Genomic DNA, 22,184 nt, shown 5'->3' with positions numbered 1-22,184 from the left:
TATATTTTAATGGTTGGGAAAAAGTCAAAGTAGATGAATATTTCGTGTGTGTATAAATTATATGAAATTCAAATTTCAGTCTCCAAAGAGTTTTACTGAAACATAGCTACACTCATTCATTGACACATTATTTATGGCTGCTTTTGCATTACAATGGTAGACTTGAGTAGTTGCAATAGACAGCATATGATTCAGAAAATCTAAAATATTTACCATTTGGCCTTTTACAAAAAATGTTTTTTATCCCTGCTATAAAGCATTTTTTAATGCACCTTTTCTTAAGAGTTGGAAAGAATGGTTTGTAAAGTTTATAGGTTATTATAGTTTCCAGACAGTCTTTACATGCCCCATGCCTCACCCTTTATTTGCTTGATTTCTTTTCAGCTAGTATCTTATCTTTCACACTACCTGGTGCTTCCAACCTTGATTGAGCATTGAACGCCAAAAGCAAGATTCATGTTCCTTTTCTTGTTGGAGGGTACCAGTGTCAAGTGGAAATTCTGAAAAAGTCAGGTGAATTTGGGCTGCTCACGAGGGAGTAGGTAGGTCAGGGCAAAGCTTTCACCCCTATTTTTAGGACCCAGCGTTTCAAGGTCAGAGTTCTCTATAAATAGACCAAGATGGCTGGGCGCAGTGGCTCAGGCTTGTAATCCCAGCACTTTGGGAGGCCGAGGAGGGCAGATCACGAGGTCAGGAGATTGAGACCATCCTAGCTAACACGGTGAAACCCCGTCTCTACTAAAAATACAAAAAATTAGCCGAGTGTGGTGGTGGGCGCCTGTAGTCCCAGCTACTCGGAGAGGCTGAGGCAGGAGAATGGCGTGAACCCGGGAGGCGGAGCTTGCAGTGAGCTGAGATCGCGCCACCACACTCCAGCCTGGGCGACAAAAAGCCCAAGATGACCAATGCTAAAGAACTGGTTTTTGTCCTTTTATAAAAATCATTTTTGTTTTTGCCAGCCTAAACCAATGCACTTATACTTTGTTCATGTATTTTCTCTGGAAACAGGTTTAAACTGAACTTCAACCACTGCCTTATTCTGTGTTCCTACAGAATGACTTCATAGTAGGTCTTTTCCTTAATACATGTTCCTGTGGTCTTTATAGGTCCAGAAAAGCAACTGTCAGATCCTGAAATTGAAACATTAACTGAATCTGAATAGAGACGAGAACCATTAGAGAAACTATTGGGATAACACGGGGCTATCTAAAGGAGAGCAAGTACACCTTCATTTTCAGCTCCTGACGTAATTGGGCTGCCCTGACAGAAACACAACGGAACATTGACATTCCATGAACTAGGCAGAATCTATAATGCTTTCATTTTATACCCTAGAAATATCTAAAATAATGTGAATTTTCACTTGGGAATTTAAGTGTTGTTTCGGTATGCTTTGATACAAGTACATGAAGGATCCAGAGGCACTTACAACAATGAAGTTGAAATACAGAATGAAGGACAACAGAATTGACTGTGGATTTCTCACTCCAGAATTCCCCATCCAATGAGTCCTAGAGTACTTAGAAATGGAGTAACCTTAGCAAGTTTCAGGGTTAAGACCAGAGGATCCCATTGTGCAAGGTCTGATTAGGGTTCAGGTTACGCTTATGGTATAATTCTATTACCACATGTGTCTAATACCAACCATTGACTCTAATGCTGTTCTTTAAAAGGTTAAGTCTTTTCCAGGACAAAGCATATACTGAAAAAACATGAGGGAAATCCACTTAGAATGGTTGGCATTTGTCTCCTGGACATTACTAGGAAGGCTGCCAGTTCATTTGCCTTTAAAAAGACAAAGACAAAATTCCTGAAAGCAAATTGGTCCATGTCATGCATTGGAATTTATTCCCTAAACGCTATAAAAAAGATAACATAAATATTATGTAATGAATTCATGAAAAGATAATGTTGTGTCAAATTGAAGTTATTAAAATTATAATCATGTACAATTAGGAAGACATCTACTATGTTTTAGTCATGTAGTGGCTCTAGACAAAATTTAAAATCAACATAACATAACAGCAATTATGATAATGGACATTTAATTTGCCATTAGATAGATTCACAATTGAAATGAAGTAATTCCATGAACAATTAATAAAGCATATTAACCCTTAAGCATATCAATTTCTGTACCCTTTCTCTCAGAAATACTGTTTGTTAACTTTTAGCAGTGTAAAGATATTTAGACTTCGTGGAATGAAAGTGTGCATTATTTTAGAGTATACTGTCAGAGTAGACATTACAGAAACAGATTTGATATTCATTATATATACCAACTAAAATTATACTAAGAGATATTTTAATATATGTATTAGTCTTCTTGGGCTGCCATAATGAAATGCCATAAACTGGGTGGCTTAAATAGGAATTTCCTTTCTCAAAATTCTAGAGAATAGACATGCAAGAACAAGGTGTCAGAAGAGCAGTTTTCTGTTGAGGCTTCTCTTCATGGCTTGCAGACGATTGCCTTCTCGCTGTTTCCTCACAATTCCTTTCCTCTGTGTGCACCAAGAGAGAGCTCTGGTGTCTCTTCCTCTTCCTATGAAAACACCAGTCCTATTGGATTAGGGTCCTACCCGTATGACCTCATTTCATCTTAATTAACTTCTAAAAGTTTCTCTCCAAATGCAGTCAGGGCTTCAACGTATGAATTTGGGGGGAACACAATTCACTCTGTAAGATATGAATAAACAGAAAGCATGTTCCCTTTCACACCCTTGTTTTAAAATTATTACAGAAAAATACAATGTGAGCTTAGATCTTCCCGTTTTTTACCCTACTGATGAGGTAGGAAAGATATAAAGGAGGTAGTGGATTCTTTTATACCACAGGTGGTCCTTTGGAATACTCTGGAAATAATAACAATCTAAAGTGATACTTCTTAATTGCAAAATAATTTCACCAATAGCTTCCTAATAGAGAGCAGTCAATGCACCTGTCTTACCCCATTCAGGATGCTGTAACAAAATATCATAGACTGATGTTTTGTAAACAATAGAAATGTATCTATCATGGTTCTGAAGGCTGGGGAGTTCAAGATCAAGGCACCAGTAGATTGAATGCCTGGTGAGGACCTGCTTTCTGACTCATAGATGGCTCTTCAGTGTGTTGTCACATGGTGGAAGACATAAGGCAGCTTTCTAGAGCCTCTTTTGTAAGGGCACTAATTCCATTCATAAAGATCCACCTGTTGTGAGGTGACCTAATCACCTCCCAAAGGCCCCACCCCTTAGTAACATTACATTGGTGATTAAATTTCAGCATATAAATTTTGGGTGGCCACAAACATTCAGAATGTAATAGTACTCTTGGAACACACATTGTACATTATATATATATCTATATATATTATACATATACACATTTTATATATATATAATGTATTTCCATAGTACTCTTGCTCTAAAAATATAGTGTAATGAATAAAATTAAATATCTGAGTTCCCTTTCATTGAGATGTCCAACAACCTTCCTTAATCTTTGATATTCTTATTATTTTTAAATTTGAATACTTTCATCCAAAGTCCAATAGCAATTAAGTAACAACATTTCAGTCTAGATCTTTTAGAAAACTTTTTTTTCCTAATTCCTTGCTGCACAGGATAAGAATGCTATACAATTTATGATTCCACATAACATTTTTTGTTGTTATTGTTTTTTATGACTTAAAATCTGAAAGAAAAAAATAGTTTGGGTAATTCATTGCAGGGTGCTGTTTATTTGCTTTCGTGTTTTGGATTTGGAAAAGCACCTTTGGTTTATATGAAGAATGACTGAACATCTGATCACCTTAAAGAGCTCAAGTGAGGAGAAAGGGATAAACAGCTGGGCAAGTAGAAAACTGGAGCCAGCCGTGTGAATTAGCATTTGCCTTCTGAGGATGCACCTACTAACAGAAGGCAATGAGATGCTTGTTATTAAACAATATAATGATATTAATTGCCACAAGTCATCAAGTGACAATTTCTAGATAACAGCCAGTGGTACTTTTCACAACCTTTATCTCATTTCATCTCTATAACTCCATACATAGATACCAGAATTTTCCTTCATTACACGGGTGAGGAAACTGAAGCTCAGAGAGGCTAATAAGCTAACCAGGGTTATATAGTAAGTATCCAGTTCAGAATTCATACTTAGGACAGCTTTCTATACCCATGTGTGCTCCCTTTTTGCTACAATTCCCACTCTTCTGCCTTACAAGAAAGTATGTTTTAGTAACTTCAGCTTACAGAATACTTTGTTTCTAAATAGTATTAAAATAGTAAGTCAAAGGGTATTTCTCTTCAAATGGTGTGAATGTAAGAAAATTACATAAATAACGAGGATAATGAATAGCACAAGCTATGAGAACACTTGGTGGAATGTGGTTGCCTATGGGGGAGTGTATGACTGATGTGTGAGTGTGAGTGATGTGTGTGATACTTTATCTTGAGCCAGCCTCTCCGCATGCACTAGTCTGAATCCTGGTTCTTTGCCCTTCTTTATGTTTTCCAATCACCTTGGAATTTTTATTCTCCCTTTAATCTATCCAATTGCATCAACTTTTAAGAAACAATTACAGTCTAATTTCTTCTAGGGCACTTTTGCCACATATTTGAACCGCATAATAGCATTTTGTTTATGGTCTCTACCCAGATCTTAGCTCTTGATAATAAACTATATGGTATTTTTATCTATTTACTTATCTAAACCTTAAACATCTTTGATCTCTTGAAAATAAGCTTTCAATGCATAGCAAATGCTAGAAATAAAAATCAGTTATTTGATGAATAAGTTGTCATATCAAATATGCCTTTTAAATTGTGTATATGTTAATTAGTTTATTTGTTAGAGCAAGGAATCCAGGGTATGCATATAATCCTGCCAAACCAGTACATTTTGCACAAAACTAAATTCTGTTCCAACTCTGGATACTATTCCCAAACTCCAGACACCAATTTCAGACTGGAGAATATGGATGCCTCACTCACTGAAGCAGAGTTTAATTGAATAAAACAGAGAATAACTTCTCTGTCTTGGGTTCCACATAAGGCACTGCTGCTATAGAGATTAATCAGATGCAGTCTTTCCTTTAATGAATTCAGTCCTACAGTAGAGGAGACAGATTTGTAGAGACAGATAAACTAGTCAGAGAGTTTAACGTTTTATTGGGACCTGGAAAGAAACAGCTATGTCACTGTTTTCTGTGTCACAGAAAAGCTGTCTAGCTGGACATCTAGAGGTCTCATATCAGCTAGGTAAATAAGACCAATAAACTTCTCATCTGGCTGTCTCAGGAATTTGATATTGACAAGTCAGAAAAGAGAACCCTTAGTCTTAGGGACAGAAGCCCAGCAAGGATGTCCTTGTTATGAGTATGTTATTTACAAGTAAAACAAAGCGATCATATCTGTGACTCACTCATTCCCTCCAGATTTGTGGCAAGTATTGAATCAGAGTGATTTGCTCTGTGATTACTATTATTCACCTTTGGAAAACTAACCACTTTATGTCTTAATTCACAATTCTGTAAAATAGTGATAATGATAATACCTACACTTAGGATTGTTGCGTGATAATTGAATGAGTTATTTGAATGAGTTAATTGAAACTGTATAATGCTTACACAGCTTCTTGCACATTGTATGCACAATGATAACATAATATTATTTAAACATTTAATGATATGGTTTGTAACAGCTTAATGTATACAATACCATGATAGAGTTGTAGCAGTCAAGAAATCTGAGCTGGTGAATTTATTTTTCATTCATTTAGTTATTTCTCAATATCTATTGAGCACCTAAGTCATTCTCTTGTTTGGTGCTGGTAATATAGTAATAAATCAATCAAATCGGCATTTTCCCCTAACAATGCTTGAATTATAATAAGAAATGTATCAAATAACCATGATAATATATGACGGCTGTTATCGTTTAGAGTCGGGTGGGTCGTGATGGTTAATTTTATGTGTCAATGCAACTGAGCTGTGCAGTAACCAGATGTCTGGTCAAACATTCTGGGTGTTCCTGAGAGGGAATTTTTGCATGACATTAACATTTAAATCAGTAGGCTAAATAAAGCAGTTTGCCCTTCCTAGTATGGGTGGACCTCAAGCAGTCAGTTGAAGAGCTAATAGAACAAAAAGGTTGAACGCCCCCTGAGTAAGAAACAATTTCTCCTGCCTGATATCCTGTATACCAGGACACTGGCTTTTTTCTGCCTTTGAGCTTGAACGGCAACATAAGCTCTTCCTGGTTCTCAACCTGCTCGTCTTTGGATGAAAACTACACAATTGGCTCTCCTAATACTAAGGCCTTTGAACTTTGATTAGAACTAAGCCTTCAACTTTCCTGAATCTCCCACTTGCTGGCTCACCCTGCTGATCTTGGGACTTGCCTACTTCCATAATCACACGAGCCAATTCCTTGTAATGAATTTCTTTATACATACGTTTAGTTTATACACACACATCTTATTGGCTTTGTTACTCTGGAGAACCCTGGCTAGGGAGCACTTACTTCCTATTTCTAATATTTCCTTCCCTGTGGAGGGAGCTTAACCTGGATTTTCCATGAACATAAGCTGGATTGTTCCTGTCTTCTCACTCACTTGTCTCCTAGGGAGGAGGAGTAAATTTTCTTAAAGGTTAGTTTAGAATAAAAAAATTGGGGTATGCATAACCCCCAATTCCTACTTATTCTCCCCAATTTGCTCTCCTCTGCCATGCGGTGGGACAAGACTGTGCTCAAGCATCCATCACTGTGCGTAACTATTGATAGCCCCAATTCTGCAGTTCAGGATAGAAAGTCCATTTACTAGCAAATATAAGCTACATTCTCCAATATTCACTTTATTAGTAATGGGGGTGGTACTTTTGCCTCCACCTACTATAATCTTTTATCTAATTCTCATTTGATTCAGAACTCAAGTGGGGAAGTAGAGATTTAATTGTTGGATAACCTGAACCTCAAATAGCTATAATGCAGAAAACACACATAGGAGGGATTTAATCTAGAGAGACAGGAAAGGCCTACTGAAGGAAATGATGCTTGGATATAAGCTGACCACTAAAAGAGAGAGGAGGTGAGTCCAGGACACAGCGGGCTCTTCCTGTCCTGTTTCTGGATGAGCACTGCTTATGGCACTTTTTACTTCCCATTATCTTCGTTGACAAATGTTCGTTTTAAACTTTATTAATTACATTTGACTCTTCAAGGTCTTTAAACATATTGAAATAGTCAGTTTTATCTTAAGTTACAGCCTCACTTTTTGTTAGAGAAAAGCTTTCAGTAATCCATTTAAATTACTGCCCTTTTGCAAGTTAATTTTCCATGATTATTATTAATATTAATAGCTATCAATTATAGATTACTTACTATCTGTCAAAGAGGAGGGAAAGAATTTTGTATATATGATCTCATTTGATACTTATAAAACTGTAATTTGAATAGTGTTACTACCCGCATAATCAGATGAAGAAATTAGTGCTTAGGAGACCAAGTGACATATCCCTAGGTCACATAGTTAGTAAGCAGCACAGCCTGGGTGGAAACCGCTTGTGTTATTTTAAATCCAGTGTCCATACTCCTAAAAAGTATAGTTTACTTTCTTAAAAGCTAATGTTATTTCTAAGTATTGGATTACCCATTTTCAACTTTAATTATAGCAAAACCATGTGAACAAGCTTCTACAGGACATCAGCAAGGAAAAGGCACTGTAGTGCAGCCAATTCCTTACACTGACAAACTGGTTAAATTATTAGATCCTTTAATGCAGAATAAAATTTGTGTGGTCTTTGTGTGGAGAAAATGTTATATATATATAGTACGTATTTTATTTTTAATTCACTAAAACCCAAACATAGTTACCTTTAATGACATATTGCATAATTTAGGAAATATATTTGCACACATGTCAGCATACAATTTGATGCCTAAATCAATATACTCCTTCCTGGGACTTCCTCATGAACAATTTTTGAAATGCAGAAATATATGCTTGGAATTAATTAAGTTTAATTCAACAAAAATTTACTAATCATTAGCAATGTGCAAAGTATTGTGCCAAAAACAATGGAGAATACAAATTCAATCTTCAAGGATATCACAATGTCTTATATTGTGATTTCTAATTCTCATTTCTATTCACAGAAGTGATTTTATTATTTCCTAAGTGATCTTCCTGTTTTCCTTCCTCCATTTGTTTTGCTGCCCAGTATAAATGAGAGATGAGATCCTTCATAAACCATATTTTTATTGCCTTGCACCAGGGCAAAGAGAAATGGCAGGTGAATAAGAATTTTCTGTTTCGAACTAAAATTTTAGTAGCACCTAGAACACCGTCATCATAAAAAAATAATGGATTGTGGTATTGATGCCAGCATTTATTTCCTTGGCTCTTTATTTGACTGGAAGAGCATTATAATGAATGAGATGTTCTAGCCATTCTAAATGTCATTAATGGCTGGCAAATATTCCCCTATATTCTGAAACCTTTCTGAGATATGCACAGCTATCTCTCCAAATTAACAGTGTCTATATGACACTTGGTGTACCACCTGTTCCCCAAGGGCAGAAAGAATAGAAAAAAATCAGTCAACAGGAAAAAAATCAAGCTTTGGAAAAAAAAATTCCAGAATAAAACAGGATTTGTGAAAATGTATCTCCCCTCTAATACCCACCTCTTTTTACAGAGGCAACTTTAGTGTGAGTTTCTAGAATGCAGACTAGAAATTTGCGTTATGCTTCTTAGTATATCAGATTATACTCAAGGTATATACCCTATAGACACAAAATGAAAATTGCTTGGTACAAAGATTGACTCTGTGTGCCCTTATTATGGCCTCAATCTCTCATGTTTCAATATATACTGATAAGATGTTAAATAAAAATAAAAACACAACACTTTTGAGGAAGGTATGCAGAGAATGAGGAGTAAGGAGATTTAAGAAAGTCTTTTAACCAGCACAGTGAATCTAGATTGGAGAGAGAAAAATAAAGAATGGCTTTCTGTATCACCTTGTCATTCTGTAATTACAACAATCACTTTCAAGAACTGTCTGGATATTAAAGTGGTAAAACTAAAATCAATCTAATTATCCACAGTGAACTTTCCTTCCATCAATTTCCATTACAGGGGAAACAAAATTGGCCATTACTTACCACTTCAATATTAATGCTGCCTCCAGCCCCACTGAGAGGTACTTAGATGCACACCATTTGTTAGAAATCTGAAAGTGATTCTTTTGACTATTAGCACATGCATAGCAAGAGAGATGAGACAGAGAGAAATTACTAGCTCATTTTTTTTCTTTCAACAAACAGGCACTAGGCTTAGCCTTGTGATTATAAACACACATAAGATGATTAGTCTTATTGAAAGAATTCAGAGTCTGGTTAGGGAGAAATACACATAGATAATAATGAAACAATGTGGTAAATGCAATGATTGAGAGATTTACATAGTAATGAGCAGGAGTAACTAGCCAAGTCAGAATGTTTGTAAAAGATAGGGAGAGGGATATTAGTCAGGGATATAACTGTGATGTTTCTTGGGAGAAATTGGAATGAGAAAGATAGCATTTCCTCTAAAAGTAAAGGCCTGAGCAAAATCACGGAAGAGAGACAGACTAAGGGGTGAATATGGAGCTACAAGCAGTTTGCATTCTGTAACCTGCTAAACCAGGCAGAGACTGCCAGGCTGAAAAGAGCAATGAGGCAATGAGGTATACTTTGTGTTCCATTTTAAAGAAAAAATTTTTTCCTAATAAGATATTAAAGAATCCAAATGTTTACAAGCATTGGAGCTACACTGTTAAGATCTGTGTGCTCATTGTTCCATTGCCCTTCCAGATCCATTCTTCTCCCATCTCAACTCTGTGCTCTGCCCTGAGAGAGTGACCTGTACAGACTACATCGAGGGTTCTCATGCCTTCTGATTTCCAGTTGGGTTTGGGCAATGGGAATCCTAGTTGGAAGATCAGAAGGAGGTTGAGAGTGAGGTCAGAGTATTTATCTGGCTTCCACCCAGCTTAAGAGGGCATCAAACACACCAGCTCAAGAGGGCATCTTGAGTTGGTGTGTTTCTTGATTATTCAAAGATCTTTGCTTCTTTCAAAGCAGTCAGCCTTACCCATTTAATTTTCCCGTATTCCAGTAATCAATTTCCTCACCTCATCCCGTAGAGCCAAGAGGTCATAATACCTCGGTCAGACTATTACACCATCTGTTGTGGTTGTCCTATGTGCAAACCTCTGGAAATTGTCTCTCTATGAAAAAAGCTTCCATGAATTGTCCTACTTTAAAATGCTCATTGTTTCCTGTTGGAACCTGAACTGATACATGTTGCATATAGATAAACCAAACTAGAGGCTGTAATGAGAGTGCTTTAAAAAAAGAGAGAGGAGATGGCCCAGCAAAGACATCCATATTACTGGATCAATGATACTGGAGACAGAGAAGTGAAAAAGTTAATAAGTGCTTGAAGGTAAAATCAGTTCAATGTATTAATTTTTTGGGAAGAGAGGCAAAGGAGAGGGGAAAGTCAAGAATTATTTCCAGTTTTCTAATTTTCAAGTTTTTAATTCCAGTAACTAGATGGATTATAGTGCTAATAGAGACTAAAGATGAAGGAGAAATTTATGGGAAAAGATAATAAGTTTATTTCCATAAAATTTTGACTTTGAGATATCTAGACCTGCTGGACAGGTGACAATAGAAATCAGGATGGAAAACAATACTTTTGGAAGTTGTCAGCATATCAGCAGGTGGGATTTAAACCATGAGAGGACCCTGGAAAAGCCAACATTTAAAGAAACAGTTCTCAGATTTGAAGGCTCGTAGGTTCTACCCAGAATGTGTGTAAAAATGCACTGTCCAAGATCTTTAATCTATGACTCTGATTCAGTAGGTAGAGTGGTGGGTTTAGAGATTTTACACTCTGAAATTATATCCCAAGTAATTCTGATTAATAGTTTGCAGACTACACTTACAGAAATATTAATTTAAGGGTGGAGAAAGGAAGAAATGCTCATAAAAGTGAGAAAACAATGCAACATCAAGAAAACATACAAAACTCCTAAAACTCAAAAACAAAAATAAAACAACTTGATTTAAAAGTGGGCAAAGGGCTTGAATAGACATTCTCCAAAGAAGAAGATACATGAATGGCCAGGACAATGAGTACATGAAAAGATAATTAACACCAATAATCATTAGAAAAATGCAAATCAAAACCACAAGGAAATATTATTGCATCTTTTAGGATGATTACTATCAGAAACACCGAAAATAAATACTAGCAAAGGTGTGGAAAAATTGGAATCCTTGAGCAATGTTGGTGGGAATGTAAAATGATACAACCACTGTGGAAGCTGCATGGTAGTTCCTCAAAAATAAAAAAAAAAAATTACCCTATGATCCAGCAAATGCTCTCTTGAATATATGCCCAGAAGAATGGAAGGGTCTTGAACAGATAGTTATACACTAACATTTATAGCAGCATTATTCACAATAGCTAAACTGTGTGTAATTATAAAGGTAACATCTGAAACAAAAATATAAAACTTCCGAAATATAAAAATATTTTTAAAAATAGCAAAGAAAACACATTATTTAAAGAAACACAGAAAATATAAAATAACACATATAGCAATTATGACAGTTAAATTTAAAAATATTAGTCATACCAATAAATGAGAATAGATTTAACTTACAGAGTTAATGAAAAATATCTCAATTTGGTTCACAAAGCAATACTCCCTTATATGTTGTGTATAAGAGACGCACCTAAAATGAAGTGATTCAAAGAGGCTGAAAATAAAGTAAAAATCAAAGTTATACCAGTCAAATGGAAACAATAAAAAACTAGGGTTGTAATATTTATATCAGGTAAGTCAAATTAGAAGCCAGAAACTTGAAAAGGAACCTGAAAAAGAAAGACGCTTTTTAACGTAAAAGCTACAATTCATAATAAATGCATGATAGACTCTAATATCTATGTACAAAATAATATGGCAATCATCTTTGAAAACAGAAACTACAAGAGAGTAAAGGAGACAGAGAGAAAAGCTTATTGTAAGAGACTTTAAATACTAATTTCAGTAAAAGACCAAGCGGGTCAAAAATAATTAAAGATACGGGTATTAATAACATAATCAATAAGGTATATTTTATTAGTATATATTGAAATTTATACACTGCTTTTGTTTGTGTTTTGTTTGAGACAGGGTCTCACTCTGTCACCCAGGCTGGAGTGCAGTGGCACAATCTCGGCTCGCTACAGCCTTGACCTCCTGGCCTCAGATGATCCTCCCCTTTCAGCCTCCTGAGTAGCTGGGACTACAGGTGCATGCCACCACACCGGGATGATTTGTTTTTTCTTGCAAACACAAAGTCGCACGGTGTTGCCCTCTAGTAATAAAGAGCATAACTTTATCTTAAGACCTTAAGAAATAGTCACAAAATCAATCTTAGATTGTAAAGAAAGCATTGATAAGTTACATAAAGTATAAAGTAGAATTGCTACAAACAGCACTTTCTGAATAAAATAAGAAAAAACTAAAAATTAAAAACAAAAAGACAAGATTTTCCACTTGGATTTTTTTTTTTAAAAATTACTATAAAATTTAAATTATATAATTTCTTTAAAATCATGATACAGAAACTTTACAAGTTAAAAGCAAAAATAGGAGAAAAATTCAGAACCATAAATATTTATATCAATAAAAACGAAAGGATGAAAATAAATTAAAATGCAGACAATAATGCATATCCTATAGGTTTATGGAAAGTATTAGCATAATGTATGTGAAATACTGGGTATATGTTTGGCATGCTGTAATAGTGAATGAATGTTATTTGTCTAATGATGCTCTGCAATCTTCTGAACATGTCCATCGCAATGATTACTGAAAGACATTCTTATGCTCCCTTTAGTCTCTCATTCTTCTACATTACTGAAGACCAAAGCCATCCAATCAAAGGCCTTTCCCTGTATCGTCTCTTATCTCCAAGTTATTTTCATCATATCTTTCTCTCTATATCCAGATTTCTGTGTCCCATTTCTGTAGATTTCAGAGGAACAGGCTCCTCTCTTCATGTCTGAGACTAAATTCTTCACCTTCCTGCCTCATACTGAACTTTGCTTAGGACTATGATTCTGCTTTGATTCTTCAGCATCTTCTTCTCCAGTGGTTCCTTCATCTCAGTCTACAAATATGCTTTAACAAAAATAAAGCAAAACTTAACTTACTTCAACCTAGCTTGTTTCTCAAACTCTTTTTAAATTCCCTTCTTATTTAGCAACTTCATAAAATAGTAGTTGATGTTCAATGCTTGTACTCTTGGTGGATTCACTCTTTAAACTCTTGCCTCCTCTTTTCTGTCCCTACCAATCTATTAAAACTATTTTTTATTGATACAAAGTGTTTTACATATTTATGGAGCATATGTGAGTGATTTGTTACATGCACGGAATATATAATAATCAAGTCAGGGCATGTGAGGTCTCTATCACTCTCAGTATTTATTGTTTCTATGTGCTGGTAACATTTCAAGTCCTCTCTTCTAGCTACTTTGAAATATACAGTACAATCTTGCTAAGTATAGTTATCTTACTCTGTTATTGAATATTGAGGCTTATTTGTTCTATCCAACTGTATGTTTGATAAATCACCTGCAAATTACCAACACGATTTATTCTTCAACTTGATTTTACTTGACATCTCAGTTCGAGTTGACACAGCAAATATCCCTTCTTATTGAGAACTTCCCTTTCTTCATCTTTCATGTCATAATACTGACTTAGTTATTCTCTTCCTGCTCTGCTGTCACTTTCTCTGCCTCTTTGCTTCCCCAAGGTTTCCTTTTAATTCTCTCCTTCTCTCTTCCTTTCATGATGTTTTCAATTTCTGAGTATTCCCCTGACTCAATTCTTCATTATCTCTCGCATCTGCTCACTTACAAAATACTTCTAATCTTTTTAAAAAAGTTTCACATCTGTCCTTTTCTTTCCATTTCCATTGTCAACATTTTAGTACATGTATGTACTATGACAAGTCTCCTAACTTTTGTTCCATCTCACACCAATGACAACTTTTGTCCTATTAATACACTTTAATTATATTATTTTTCTGTTCATGAATCATTAATGGATTCTTACTGCTTCCAAAACATAAATTATAAATTCTATATTTTGGCATTTACAACTCCTTATAATCTTGAGCAAATTTAACTTTTGAAATTCTCATTAGTCCCTGAACATATGCTATGTTTCAACCCAATTAGACAACTTGCCATTCTTCATAACAAGCCTGGTGCTTTCCTCTTTGATATCTTTTTCCAGTTCTAATTTCTACCTAAGATCTCTCTTATGCCACATGATACACGTAACAACTCTTTACTTCTTATTATTGAAAAACCTAAATCAAATGCCACCTTCTCCTCAAAATGACCTGAAGACTTTAGACAAAGGATTTTTCCTTTTCCGGATTCTTAAGAGTTACTTCTTATGCCATATTTACTTTTTCACATACATTTCTTATGTTTCTATGGATCTGAAAGATCACCTGGTACATAGAAATGTATTCCTTTTCATACAACCCTTTATATTAATATACCCACTAGGTCCTAGCACAATGATATACACAGCATAGACATTATGAAATACTGATTGAATGACTGACTGATGAGTGAGACAAGTAAAGATACATGTAGGTGGGTGACAAGGAGTGTGGAACTGAAAGTGGTGGAAACATGAATTCAGCTTATGTTTATAAGTACAGTTGCAGAAATGAAAAGAATGGCTTTTATATGTCCTAGATTCTCTGTCTCTCTACTTTTCAATGCTTGATCTCCTGACTGTTGGCTCAGCCTTACACCAATTTCTTGGACCAAGCCCAACTTGAAGCTAAGATAAATTTGTAAGTAAAACAAAACAACTTCAGGCTAAGTTCTATTCTTGTTGACATTTCTTTTATTTTGCCATTTCTATTCCTGTTAACTAATCCATAATCAACCACGGTAAAAGATAGTTAAATTTATATAATCTGCCTCCAGGCATAAAAATGACTTGTTACTCCTTAGTTATTCACCAGTGCCTTGACAAATGCACAGCACAAAATACATCTTGAATAAATTATTCAAGTTTAATTATTGAATAATTATTCAATATTGAGTAACAAATGCCAGAAGCACGTCAGCAAAATCCATTAGTACATCAAAAATCATATCCACTATGAACAAGTAGGTTTTATCCCTGACATGCAAGGTTGGTTCAACATACGCAAATCAATAAATGTGATTCATCACATAAACAGAAATAAAGACAAAAATCACATGATAATCTCAACACATGCAGAAAAGGCTTTCGATAAAATTCAGCATCATTTCATGTTACAAACTCTTAACAAATGGGGTGTTGAAGAAACATTCCTCAAAATCATAAGAGCCATCTATGACAAACCCACAGGCAACATCATACTGAATGGGCAAAAGCTAGACGCATTCCCCTTGAAAACCAACACAAGACAGGGATGGATGCCCTCTCTCGTCACTCCTATTTAACAATGTCCTGGCCACAGCAATCAGGCAAAAGAAAGAAATAAAGGACATCCAAGTAGGAAGAGAGGAAGTCAAATTATCCCTGTTTTTAGATGACATGATTCTATATCTAGAAAACTCCAGCCTTGGCCCAAAAGCTAAACTGATAAACAATTTCAGCCAAGTGTCAGGATACAAAATCAGTATGCAAAAATCACTAGCATTCCTATACACCAACAACAGTCAAACTGAGCACCAAATCAGGAATGCAATCCCATTCACAGTTGCCACAAAAAGAATAAAATACCTAGGAATACGGCTAACAAGAGAGGTGAAAGATCTCTACAATGGAAATTATAAAACACTAATCAAAGAAATCAGAAATGACACAAACGAATGGAAAAAAAATTCCATGCTTATGGATATAAAGAATCAATAGCCTTAAAATACCATACTGCCCAAAGCAATTTATAGATTCAATGCTATTCCTCTCAAACTACCAATGATATTCTTCATAGAAATAGAAAAAAACTTTTTGAAAAATCATCTGGAACCACAAAAGAGCCTGACTAGCCAAGGAAATCTTAAGCAAAAAGAACAAAGCAGGACAAAGCTGCTGAACTTCAAACTATATTATAGGGCTACAGTAACCAAAACAGCATGGTAGTGGTACAAAACAGACACATAGACCAATGGAACAGAATAGAAAGCCCAGAAATAAGGCTGCACACCTACAGCGATCTAATTTTTGACAAAGCTGATAAAAACAAGCAGTAGGGAAAGAACTCCCTGTTCAATAAATGGGGCTGTGATCACTGGCTAGCCATATGCAGAAGATTGAAATTAGACCTTTTCCTTACACCATATACAAACGTTAACTCAAGATGGATTAAACTCTTAAACGTAAAACCAAAAACTATAAAAATCCTGGAAGACAGCCTGGGCAATACCATTCTGGACATAGGCATGGGCAAAAATTTCATGATAAAGATGCCAAAAGCAAGCACAACAAAAGCAAAAATTGACAAATGAGATCTAATTAAACTAAACAGCTTCTGCACAGCAAAAGAAACTATTAACAGAGTAAACAGACAACTTACAGAATGGAAGAATATATTTGCAAACTATGCATCTGACAAAGATCTAATATCCAGCATCTATATGGAACTTAAACAAATGTACAGGAAAAAGAAAACCTCATTACAAAGTGGGCAAAGGACATGAGCAGACACTTTTCAAAACAACACATACATGCAGCCAATATGCATATGAAAAAAGCTCAATATCACTGATCATTAGAGAAATGCAAATGCAAATGAAAACCTATTATTTAATGGCTATTACTTAAGTAAAAAAATAACAGATGCTGGTGAGGTTGCAGAGAAAAGAGAAGAGTTATACACTGTTTTGGGGAGTGTAAATTAGTTCCATCATTGTAAAAAGCAGTGTGGTGATTCCTCAAAGACCTAACAACAGGACTACCATTTGACCCAGCAATCCCATTACTGGGTATATACCCAAAGGAATATAAATCGTTGTGTCATAAAGGCACATGCATGTGTATGTTCTTTGCAGCGTGAAGACATGGAATTAACCTAATAGCCAATAGCATGAAGACATGGAATTAACCTAATAGCAAAGACATGGAATTAACCTAAATGGCCATCAATGACAGACTGGATAAAGAAAATGTGGTACATATACACCATGGAATACTATGCATTCATAAAAAAGAATGAGATCATGTGCTTTTCAGGAACACAGGTAGAACTGGAGGCCACTATCCTTAACAAAGCAACACAGGAACAGAAAAACAAGTGCCGCCTGTTTTTACTTATAAGTGGGAACTACATGATGAGCATACAGAGACACAAAGAAGGGAACAACAGACACTGTGGCTGATATGATTTGCCTCTGTTTCCCCACCCAAATCATCTCAAGTTGCAATCCCCATGTGTTGGGGTAGGGACCTGGTGAGAAGTGACTGAACAATGTGAGGCGGACTTCCTCCTTGCTGCTGTCATGATAGTGAGTGAGTTCTCAAAAGATGTGGTTGTTTGAAAGTGTGTGGCAGCTGTTGGTGGGAGTGTAAATTAGTTTAACCATTGTGGAAGACAGTGTGGTGATTCCTCAAGGATCTAGAACCAGAAATACCATTTGACCCAGCAATCCCATTACTGGGTACATACCCAAAGGATTATAAATCATTCTACTATAAAGACACATATGCACATATCATATGTTTATTGCAGCACTATTCACAATAGCAAAGACTTGGAACCAACCCAAATGCCCATCAATGACAGACTGGATAAAGAAAATGTGGCACATATATACCATGGAATACTATGCAGCCATAAAAAAGAATGAGTTCATGTCCTTTGCAGGGACATGGACGAAGCTGGAAACTATCATTCTCAGCAAACTAACACAGCAACAAAAAACCAAACACCATACATTCTCACTCATAAGTGGGAGCTGAACAATAAGAACATATGGCCATAGGGAGGGGAACATCACACACTGGGGCCTGTTGGGGGGGGGCGCCAAGGGGAGGGATAGCATTAGAAAAAATACCTAATGTAGATGATGGGTTGATGGATGCAGTAAACCACCATGGCACATGTATATCTATGTAACAAACCTGCATGTTTGTCACATGTATCCTAGAACTTAAAATGTAATAATAATAACAATAATAATAATAATAATAAAAGAAAGTGTTTGGCACTTCCCCATTCACTAGTGCTGTCTCCTGTTCCGCCATGGGAAGATGGGCCTTGCTTCCTGTTCTCCTTCTGTCCTGATTGTAAGTTTCCTGAGGCCTCCCAGTTGTGCTTCCTTGTTAAGCCTACAGAGCTGTGAGTCAATTAAAGTTCTTCTCTTCATAAATTACCAAGTCTCCACTAGTTCTTCATAGCAGTGTGAAAACAGACTAATACAGTTGCCTACTTGAGGGTGGAAGTTGGGAGGAGGGAGAGGAATCGAAAGAATAATTCTTGAGTACTAGGCTTAGTACCTGGGTGACAGAATAATCTGTATATCAAACCCTTGTGACATGAATTTACCTATAGAACAAACCTGCATATGTACCCCTGAACCTAAAATAAAAGTTTAAAAATAAAATAAAAAAGAACAATTGTATAAACTGTGTTAAAATATTAACAAGAAAAATGACCATCAATGGTTTGACAAATGATCAAAGGGAGATAAAAACTTAATCAGATGACTTCAAGTCTCTTCTATGATGCTTGATAGGATATTTTAATAAAGTGTGCATCTTGAAGGCTATTTCCCTACTCAGAATGTATTCCAGTTGTTAAACTTGTCTTTCAAAAAAATAGGGCAAAATATCCAGAGCTGAAATGGAGACAGAGTGAGGAGTAATGAGGTAATATAAGATCTGGCACCTTCAAAGAAAGAGCAGAACTTACTCTTGATAACCCTGCCTAAAAGACAAAATACCTTAAGAGAAAACAGTTAAGGATGATTGGCAGGCATTCTATTTAAAGAGAGATCATATCTCATGGTCTGCAAACACCATCACATTTAGAATGATGGCGACAGAGCCTTTATCATGATGAAAATAGGAGAGATGGAGTAAGTAGAATCATAGCTGAGAGATATCATGTGCACTTTCTTTTGGGATTGTTAAATTATTCCACAATGAGGAAAAAAATATCCTAAATCCAGCAGAAAGACAGTAGGATGGATGAAAATAGCCTCTGTATTCTCCTGTTCAGCAGCGTTAACTACATCCTTCTAGTTGCACAGAAAAATATTGTCTTCTTTGGATATACCTTTTGCATACTCCCATAATAATTATTATAACTACTTACATTAATTTAGTAACCCATTTATTGACAACTCTTTTGATACCTTGTAGTTTTGCTTATATATCTTTAAGAAGTAGATTTGTTTTCTTTCCTTTTTTTCATCAGCTATCAAAAATTTAGTAGGAATAAGGAAAATTTTCTTATGAATTCTAAGTATGTCTTACACGCACTTTGCAGTCACTGCTAACGCTTAGTAATTTTTGAGCATGGTAACCTTTGCTTCCAAAAGAACAACGGCAAAGCAGTTAGAAACAACAGAATCTATGTCAAAGAAACCAAATGCAATCACTAATCATCTCCTTCTACTTTACCTCTGTCCTGTCCCTAGTGCTTCTATTTACAGCTGTGCAGGATGTTCACTGCACGAAGGCATCTTCAAGAGGTAAGTAGGGGCTACAATATATGTCAGGCTCCACTTGCCAAGCTATATGCTCTAATATGGGGCTGCATTCATTCAGCATGTACATTTTTGAATTCTCATAAAAATACTCTGCAGGCTCACAGCAGCTTTGCCTGTCTGTTTCTATCAGGGCATAGATAGAAATATTTACCTAATGCTAAGCAGTGATCTATCCCATATGAAAGAAAAGTCCCTGTGGAAAACTAACTATTACCAAATAGCCCTTTCTCCTTCTTCCTAAGAAAATCTGATATTGTTCACGATGGCAACATAGCCACCTAAAAACCTTCAGCTCCTTAGACTCCTGTACAGCTAGGAGTGCACTTGCTAGATGGATGATTTTGGCCATGAGATATAAGCTGAGACTTTCCGGGAAAGCTTTGCTCTTTCTGATACAGGTGCCAGTCCTTTCTGCTTTCTTGCCTTTTGTTTGTTTGTTTGCAAAGCGGACAGTATGCTGAGAATGCCGCAGCCATTTTGTGATTAAATGACAACATGAAGAAAAACTCTCACTGAAGACAACACATCAGAAAGGTAAAAGGATCCAGGACATTAACAGCATCATAAAGAAGACAATTCAAAGACAAACTTCCCACTGCTTGTTACGTGTAAAAAATAAACCAATTTTGTTAAGCCACCGCGCACTTGTTACTGTCCCATGCAGCAGGAAGCACTCTTAATTGATGTGTCCATCTTTTCCATACCTTGCAAAAGATGTGTAAAAAATCTTTTGCTAGATTTCAAGTCCAAACTATTTATTGTATGTTATGTTTATCCAGTTACAAAGTTTTATGGTTAATTGCACTGTTTAACTAACACATACCTAACTTATTTATGAGGTACAGCCAATACGTTAGGTTCTTGGCAGATACATTGCTAAAAACAAATTATGACTTTTCCCAAAGTCTTGGTAAGAGCCCAAGGAAAGGGAAATAGCAGTTAATACTAAGCTGAGCTCTGCTGTTTCTTCTGTTTAATATGCTCAAGATATATAATTTTTAACAGATCCTGGCACATAGTGGGTAAATATTGAATAATGAGTAAAATTGTGGCAATATATCAATGGTTTTGAACAATTTCCAAAAGAATAATTTATGCTCTAGATAAAAGTAGCCTGGATAAATGATAGATTCTGATGTTGCATTACCTCAAATAAGACACTGTTGTATTTTAGAGGGTGAAGATTTTGCTCTTTTAAAATTGGAAAATATTGCTGTGAGTTTACTTATAATAAAGTTTACTATAATTCTGCATACTTATTTTCATGAAATAAGACTTTTTGTGCACATCATTTAAAAAAGGAGTTCTAGACAGAAGGTATAAATGAAAGATACTTGGACCCTGAATACTGATTCTTCATGTAAAAAGAAAATTAATCACTTGGCAAAGGTGCTTTGTGCCTTATTTCCTTATCGGAGTGTAAACTCTAAGGGTAGTGTTGTTCACCCTACATAACATTATCCACTAGAATATTGCCATTCCCAAGTATTTAAACTTTTCTTGTCTATTGTTTTCCAGGCATGATGCCACTGAAGATTAAACAATAAATAAAGTAAGGCTTAATGTCTCTCCCGAAAGTGCTCATGGGCTTGTGGTAGAAATAGTTCTATTTTTGTCACAAAGTGAGGAAAATCTAGTAATTGAGGTAGATAAAAATTACTTTGCAGCGAAATATATGAGTGAAGGCTACTGAAAATAAAAGAAACAGTAAAATATACATGCTAGAAAGCTAATTTAAGACATGTCTTTCAGTCTTTGATAAAACAAGTAAGCAAAGATAACTCAAGAAGCAATAGATATCTAAATAGATGATTGTTCAAATAGTTCTATAAAGGAAAATTTTATATTACATAAAGAATATCCTTTTTAAAACTGCTTATAAAAATTTCAAACATTGACCCTGCATTAGGCTATAAAGAAAATGTCAGGTAATTCCCTAAAGTGAAATGCAAAGTACATCTCTGATGACAGTGTAATTAATTTACAAATAAGAAAATATATTAACAACCAAAATGCAACCACTTAGAAATGTCTTTTCTTAAAGTAATATTGGGGCTATGAGGAATATAAGACCTCAATTTCTAAATATTTAGATAATAATTAGAAGAAGAATACTAAACATCAAAACACATGGATTGTGACTAACATACTAACAGGAAAAATACAGCCTTTTAAACATTCACTAATAAATCGAAGGGAATGAATATTTTTTAAAGGTAAACATTAAATGTATAAGTGAGGATGAGATCGTAGAATTTAAAAATAGAATTTTTCTGGTTAAAGTAAAGCATGGAATATTTTTACCTAGTTTGGATTACTGGGAAGGAAGTAAGACAAAGACTCCTACCCCTAGACCCATGGATAACTTTTTTATGTTCCTATAATATAAAATGCCTTCTTTTAAGCTAATAAGGAAAC

The sequence above is a fragment of the Nomascus leucogenys genome, chromosome 20 (genome assembly GCF_006542625.1).
Source record: "Nomascus leucogenys isolate Asia chromosome 20, Asia_NLE_v1, whole genome shotgun sequence".
Classification (NCBI taxonomy): domain Eukaryota; kingdom Metazoa; phylum Chordata; class Mammalia; order Primates; family Hylobatidae; genus Nomascus; species Nomascus leucogenys.
Note: the sequence above shows the minus strand (reverse complement) of the source record.